Below are 8,275 nucleotides of genomic sequence, written 5' to 3'. Positions count from 1 at the left end.
GTTCTTTCACTTTAACTACAAGATAGTCACAGCAATATTTCTGACATGACAAAATTCAAAAGTTATGTGACTGTTGAAACATCACCAACACCATCGTCGTAGAAGACACATGGGCTATTTATACGAGAACAGGTTTTTACATTAAGCATGGCCAGTATCTCTCAGTGTAAACAAAACGACTAACAGTTTTATTTATTTATTATCCACCAGCACAGCAGTTTCAGCTGAAATCTTTTAATAAAGGTCACAGATTATGTACTAGTTTATTGTTGTGGAAATGGGGAAAGCAGATTGCAGGAGCATTTAACTGCATAACTACAGATGCAAAATGGCTGAATGAGAGAGAACAGGAGGTAATTCCAGCATGTTATTTCCCCAATCTGCTGTTCAGTATGGACGTGGATTGTACTGTTTGCTAATATAACTAAGACAAGATTAAATCCCTATATTCCATTCTTATTGTTCAGACTTTTATTAAGAGATGTCTTTACATTTATAAATCTGTGCATCTGTATCATAAGATAATGCAAAATATGATCATGTCACATACAGACGATATGTTGTCCTTTATTATTATTTTATATTAGTTTTATTGATGATGTTAAAAGAGAGAAATCACCATAGTGGATCAATCGAATAAACTCATAAAATAATAAGGCCAGGGGTCCAAACTGAGGTCGGAATTAAATGTATTCTCAGTTCTCTTAAGATCATAAATAATCCTAAAAATATCAAATTCCTGAAACAGTATGAAGAATTTGTACATACACTTCTCTTTTATTGTAGTTTTTAATATTAGTTTTTTTGTTACTGCTTATTTATGTGCAACCTGTCTTGTCTTATCATTCAAATAATAAAATAATAAAAATAAATAAATAAATAAATAACAGGGTCCAAACTAAACCCCTTTCTCGAGCCAATAACTAAGAGTAACACCATCGATGACGTCCCTCCAGGAAAACAACTTTTTCTCTGAAAAACAGCACGATATTGAGTTGCCTTTATTCAGTGATTAACGCTAAGACTGGCGTTTTGTTTACATGTTTGTAGCACAGCTCCAGATAAATTGGGACATGTCGTTTAGCACCACTCATAACGTGATCCAAGTCACAGGTAGTTACTGACGCAGACACAGTTACTACAACATCACATCCATTGGTTTGTGATGTCTGGGCTCGTAAATCCGATCTGATTACTTGCAAATAACAATGCAGGCAGGCATCTCACCAGATCTGATTTGGGAAACAAAGGCCAAAGCCCAGTGTCACACGGATGGTGACATCCCTAGATGTTCTTTTAAAAAAAAATTATGCACCTATTTTTCTCCAAACATACATCCAAACATTAATGTGTCTGGTGAGCCTTTGTCCAAACTGTGTCAGGCTTGTTTAGTTGTTCCTTAGAAAACATCTGACACTAAATGTATTTGTCAGTATGCAAAACACGTGTTTCATCTGATGACTCCTCTATGAAGGTCATGTTTGTGCAGGTGTTGCTGCACAGTAGAACAGTGCACCAAGGTTCAAACAAAGTTTTTTTTTTTTTTTTTTTACCATTCTAGTAATCCTACAGGTAGATCTTTCTAAACGTTTTCTATTAGTAGTCTTCCTGACTTTAGCTTGCCCACCATTCCCCATCCCCTTATACTCTTGCTGTGTGAGCAATTTTGTGCTAGGCAGCTGTTTAGAGGAGCTCATGGCTGCTGATTGTTAGCACAATGTTTGAGGAGGTTGAAAAGTAGCATGACCTGGCCTTTTCTAGCAATGATTCTGAACTAGTCATAGCCATACAAAGTTAATTAAGTAGTACTTCTCCCCGAAGTGAACCTTGTTCACCCAACTTAAAGTAGGTTCCATCATTAAACACTTCACATGGTAGATAACATAGCATTCATCAGGTCTGTTTAACTGACACAGTCTGTTGCCTTTTCTTTTTGTATGAAATGAGTATGTTAATGGATAGTGTAATTCACAACAATTGTGGAGGCAAAATTAGTGTAATAATAAATTAACCAAAGCAAATGGTCCAAAAGATGGGTGCTACATAGGTTCAGCTTCAGAGAAGTTCCTGTAGAATCTTGCTAACTGTTTGTGAGTCTTCTGAAGCTGCATGGGACTCATGGGAGATCACTTCTACAGGAGTTACAGGAGAGTATATAAAGACATTCACCACTGCTCTCAGTTTAAGGTCAGAAACAACAAAGATTGTTACATATAATGTTTTACGCATTATGTTTCATTATATGTATGGTTTGTATTACACAGTGCTATAATACAATGGAAGTATTTGACACTATTGGAATTGGCTGGTTATTGACATATTGGTTTAATTGCGGCTGTACAATTAATGATACTGTCAGCCCTGCGGCGCCGCGCCCCCCCCCCCAGGGGCGTCTTCGGGCCGCGGTCCACAGGCTCCTTGGGACTTTTCAGTCAATGTTGGGTTGATTTCAATGTTCACGTACTTTCTGTTCCTCCCGTTGGTTTTCTCACTAGGGACTATGTTGACAGCGGTCGCAGTAAGACGCCATGTTTTCTGGTTATGTCTGATTTGTTTCACCTGAGTGCTGGGGTACAAAGAGAGCAAACGCAGATGCCTCGGCACCGAGAATTACTCTTGCGATGCCAAGCTGTAAGGTTGGCTTCACGTTCTGGAGACTTCTAGGGACGTCTACAAGTTCAAGTAGTATATGCTCTATCAGGGCGGTTTCACGTTCAGGAGTTCGCTGTCTGGTTCACCGGTTGGTCGCCAGGGTGATTTGTCGTCCGGTTCCCTTGCACCCTAGTCGAGTAAGTTCATCAGCGCCTGACGAGCGCGGTTTTGGGGTGAGGTTTTGGTTTGTTAGTTTCATTGGTTCTTTTGCGTTCTAGCCTTCCTCCCCCCCGTTTGATTTGTCCCCTCTTGCTTTGCTCCCGGACTGCTTTCCAGCCTCAGGTGGTTTTCCAGGTTAAGTCACCTGTTTGTTTTCTGTTTCTGTTTATTGGACCCTGTGCTTTGCGGCCTCATTTTGGTTGTTTTGTGTGGTCATTAAAGACTATTCCCCTGCATTGCTCTGTCCCTGCGAGTGTTCCCTTGTCTCGCCTAGCCAGCATGACAGAATTCTCGGCCGACACCCTCCGAACAGCGGGGATGGAGGCCTTGGATCACGCTGTTCGCGCCCAAGGTCAATTCTTGAGGCAGCAGCAACACACTCTGTTGAGCGTGTCAGAGACTGTTGGCCACCTGGTGCAGCAACAGGTGGGCCAGCAGCACCAAGTCACCCAACTAGTGGGTGATGTTCAGGGGCTCACGAATCTAGTAAAGACTTCGTTGGAGCCTGCTAGCTCTCCCAGTCCTGTCTACACACCCCATAGCGCATATTCTGTTGGCAAACCGGATATGTACAGTGGCAATCCGGAACTTTGTGAGGGGTTCTTGCTTCAGTGCGAGGTCTTCTTTAAGAACTCTCCGACCGGCACTGACCAGGCGAAGATCGCCTTTATAGTATCCCGGCTCGCAGGGAAGGCTCTGGATTGGGCCACTGCCACCTGGACGGAGCTTAGCAAAGGATCCCTCTCGGAATACCTTAAACATTTTAAGGTGGTGTTTCTACACCCCCGAGAGGGACTCACCAAGGGCGACCTGCTGCTGCGCATGGAGCAGGGCTCCTGGTTGGCGGCTCAATACTCCCTGGAGTTCCGTACTCTGGCGGCAGGGAGCGGATGGAATCAGCCGGCCCTCTTGGCCCTTTTTCGTAACGGGTTGAACCCCTGTCTGCAGCGGGAGCTGGCCTGTCGGGGCGAGACGTTGGAGCTGGACGACTTCATCGCGCTCGAGATCCGGCTGGACCAGTTCCTAGGTCGCCCTACTCACCTCAGACCCCACGGAGCTGGGGGATCGGTCGCCTGCCCCAAGAGGCAGGCCAGCCAAGGTGCGCCAGGGAGTATAGGACTCTCCAGTTCAGCGGGTATGGCGGCCTCCACCTCACCAAGTACACCGGAGAGTGAGCCCATGGAGGTGGGTATCGACCGCTTGGCACCGGAGGAACGCAGTCGTAGGACCAGAGAGGGGCTGTGCTTCTACTGCGGGGATGCGGGGCATCGTCGCAGAGATTCTAAGCACTCAAGCGTGCTTTCACGTCTGCCCCATTGTTGCGCCACCCCGATCCCCGTAGGCCGTTCGTGGTGGCGGTGGATGCCTCCAGTACAGGGGTGGGGGCCGTCCTGTCACAAAGACAGGAGGTAAGCGACCGCTTACACCCCGTTGCGTTTTATTCTAAGAAGCTCACAGGAGCAGAGAGGAACTACGGGGTAGGGGATCGAGAGCTCCTGGCGGTTAAGATGGCGCTGTCCGAGTGGCGTCATTGGTTGGAGGGAGCTGCCCATCCATTCCTAGTACTTACTGACCAAAAGAACCTTGAGTATCTCCGGCAAGCTAAGTGTCTGAACCCCAGGCAAGCCAGGTGGTCCCTGTTTTTCGCCAGGTTCCTGTTTCACATTACGTACAGGCCGGGCTCCCGTAACACTAAGGCGGACGTCCTCTCCCGCATCCACCAAACGGCGGGGGGGGGGAGGTCGACCCGGTACCCTTATTACCACCTTCTGTCTCAGTCGCGGCAATTCAATGGGACCTAGATACGGAGATAGCCGAGGCGCTTTCCCGCACCGTCGTTCCCGCGTTGTGCCCCACCGACAAAGTCTACGTACCGAGCACGTTCCGGGAGAGGCTCATTGGTTGGGCCCACGCCTCTCCAACGGCCGGCCACCCAGGTGAGACCCGTACTTTCCACCTACTGGCAGCCAAGTACTGGTGGGAAAGGGTTGCGGGCAGACATTCACCGTATAATCGCTTCATGTAGCACCTGCGCCCTGTGCAAAACCCCCAAGACGCTCCCTTTGGGGAAGCTCATGCCTCTGCCCATCCCCGACCGCCTGTGGTCTCACCTGGCGGTGGACTTTGTCACGGATCTGCCCGAATCCGGGGGTTACACGGTGGTGATGACGGTGGTGGATCGTTTCTCGAGGGGGGTTAGGTTCATCCCGTTCCCTACGTTGCCCACAGCCATGCAGGCAGCCCAAGCCCTGGTAGACCACGTCCTCTGGAATTTCGGAATCCAGAGGACATAGTATCAGACCGAGGGGCCCAGTTCACATCCCGGGTATGGGGTGCGTTTTGCGAGCAGTTTCTGCGGATCTACTGTCACGACTACCCCAGCGACTGGTCGCGGTATCTGGTTTGGGCCGAGATGGCCCAGAACTCGCTGAGGTGCGCGACCACTGGCCTCCCCTATCAGTGTATGTTAGGCTACCAACCCCCGTTGGCCCCTTGGACTGCTGCGGAGACCCAGGTACCAGCAGTCGATGCATGGATGCGCCGCAGCGAAGCCGTCTGGGCCGAGACCCATCAGCACATCCAGACCTTCCTGCGGCGCTACAAGACACAGGCCGATCGGAAGCGTGGGGAGACCCCGTCATACACGCCTGGAGATCGCGTATGGGTCTCCACACGGGACATTCGGACTGGTCTTCCGTCTCAGAAATTGGCAGCTAAGTACATGGGTCCATTCGAGGTTGTCAAGCACATTAACGAGGTTTCTGTTAAAGTTCGTTTACCCCCGCACTCGCGTATACATCCTGTGTTTCATGTGTCGCAGCTCAAGCCTGTGGTGTCTGGGCCCCTGGACGAGGCCACCCTGGCGGACACGCCGCCGGAGCCTGTAGAGGTGGAAGGGACTCCCGCTTACACGGTCCGGCGAGTACTGGACTCCCGACGGCGCGGGGGCCGACTGCAGTATCTGCTGGACTGGGAAGGGTATGGTCCGGAGGAACGCTCCTGGGAACCGGCTAGTAACGTCCTGGACCTGGCATTGGTCCAGGAGTTCCATGAACACTGTCCGGACAAGCCGGCTCCCAGGCCTCGCGGTCGCCCCAAGAAGTCGCGGGCCCCCACCAGTGGAGGGCTCTCCAGTCGGCGGGTGCCGCAGCCCGTCTCGTCGGACCGAGTGGGCCCGCTCCCGGACGTTCTGGGTTCTCAGGAATCTGGGCCGCCTCGGGGGGGGGGGGTACTGTCAGCCCTGCGGCGCCGCGCCCGGGTTGGTTCACCGGTTGGTCGCCAGGGAGATTTGGCATCTGGTTCTTCTTGCTCCCTAGTCGAGTAAGTTCATCAGCGCCTGACGAGCGCGGTTTTGGGGTGAGGTTTTGGTTTGTTAGTTTCATTGGTTCTTTTGCGTTCTAGCCTTCCTCCCCCCCGTTTGATTTGTCCCCTCTTGCTTTGCTCCCGGACTGCTTTCCAGCCTCAGGTGGTTTTCCAGGTTAAGTCACCTGTTTGTTTTCTGTTTCTGTTTATTGGACCTTGTACTTTGCTGCCTCGTTTTGGTTGTTTTGTGTGGTCATTAAAGACTATTCCCCTGCATTGCTCTGTCCCTGCGAGTGTTCCCTTGTCTCGCCTAGCCAGCATGTCGGATACAATTATTTGCAAAATTATCTGTGGCACATATCAGTTTCATCATGTCGTTACAACCCCCTATTGAAAAGCAATACAAATAACTACAATGACTGCTATTTTTTATGTGAATATTCAGCACTTGAATGCATTGCAACACATTACAACTGACTTATGCATGGTTTCTCATAATAGGATATGAGTTCTTAACATGTTTATGGCATTTTATTTTTACAGCATCACATAGGACATATAGCATGTGGCAAAAATAAAGTTGCCATGCTGCTTTCCTGATGTTTGGTCAAGACTTTCATATTTGTAAGCTTGAGTATGGAAAAAACATGTGGCATTGTCACAGGCTACACATGTTGAACACCAGTCAGTGCTGCAGATCAGGGTGCTTTTCAACTCTTTTCTTTTCTCCTTTCAGACTTTTCTTTCTTTCACCTCTGTGCACCGTACCAGTCACCCCTCTAGAATGGTGTGGCAGAGAAGTGCCATTTGTCACAACCTTAAATGCTGCAACAACCAGGGGTGTCTGGTTGGCACTGATTACCCCCAGGGGTTCTGGGAATTGGAGTTCCCCTGGGTTAGGTGGAGGGAGGGAGGCGCAACTGGGTTGATGCGCCTGACTACCTTAAGCGGTCCCACGAACCATGGCGCCAACTTCTTGGACTCCACCAGGAGTGGGAAGTCCTTTGTGGACAGCCAGACTTGTTGACCTGGGTGAAAAGTCTGCGCCCCACATCTTCTGCGGTCAGCTACATGATTCCTGGCCTTGATCATGGGCAGAAGAGATGCACAGGCTTTCTGAAGCTCCCATGAGTTGACAGAAGGCCTTCCAGAAGCGACTACCAAACTGGTGTCTCCAGTCAGACACCAATTCGCTTGGCAGCGATGTACCATACCATGACCTCTGCTGTGCTCTTGGCAGCTTGGGCAGTGCCACAAACTTGCATGCCTTGAAGACTTGCATGCCACCATATTGCCTTTGGAAGGTGGTAGTCCGGTGATGAAGTCATAAGACCATGCACATTCAGGGATAGGCAATGGATGGAGGAGATGGCCCCGGATTCCTTTGAGAGAGCTAGCACCCCTCCACTCCAACGTTAGAGCCCTCACAATGGGGTGAATGGGCGATGTCTCGGCAGCAGTAAAGCAACTGCTAAGGAGCCTGTTAATAGTACTCTGGTCATAGGAGACTATTGTTCCACACATGAAAATAGCCAGTCCTTTAGGGGCTTTAACAGTAACAGTTAGCAGTTTACTAGCCAAAGCTCCGGACATCAGTGGTAACTTTAAACGGCTAGCAAATAGGAGATATTCAAGGATAGTTATTCATTTAGGGGCCAAACATATTAATCTGCGGCAGTCAGAAGTAACTAAAGATAACATCATAGATGTGATTAAACTGGCCCAAACGATGTCAGATGCCGAAATATGCTCTTATTAAAATCTACATGGACTCTCTATCTGTCACTACTAAAATTACCACCATCAATTATCCTTACTCTCAGTACTCTTACCATCACACAAATTATAGTACACCATGATTCTAATGATTATTATGATGATATGATTTTGTTGCACACCTGAGCAGTAGAACAGTCTCAGTGGTTCAGTGACTTTGATATAATAATTTATAAATAGTTCAGCAAAGAGGAGGTCTCCCTTGTTCTCCCTTTGTTTCTTCTAACATCACTGAGGGAGGGGGGTGTTAAATGCCATCTTCCATTCATCCTCCTGCATTCTTCCCCCTGCGTATCAAGTTGTAGGCACTGCACAAGTCCAGTTTATTAAATATGGTGACTTGTTGCGGTGCCTCAAATGCTCTAGATATGAGTGGCAGTTTAGA

This window comes from Salminus brasiliensis, chromosome 11 (assembly GCF_030463535.1).
Source record: "Salminus brasiliensis chromosome 11, fSalBra1.hap2, whole genome shotgun sequence".
NCBI lineage: Eukaryota > Metazoa > Chordata > Actinopteri > Characiformes > Bryconidae > Salminus > Salminus brasiliensis.
Note: the sequence above shows the minus strand (reverse complement) of the source record.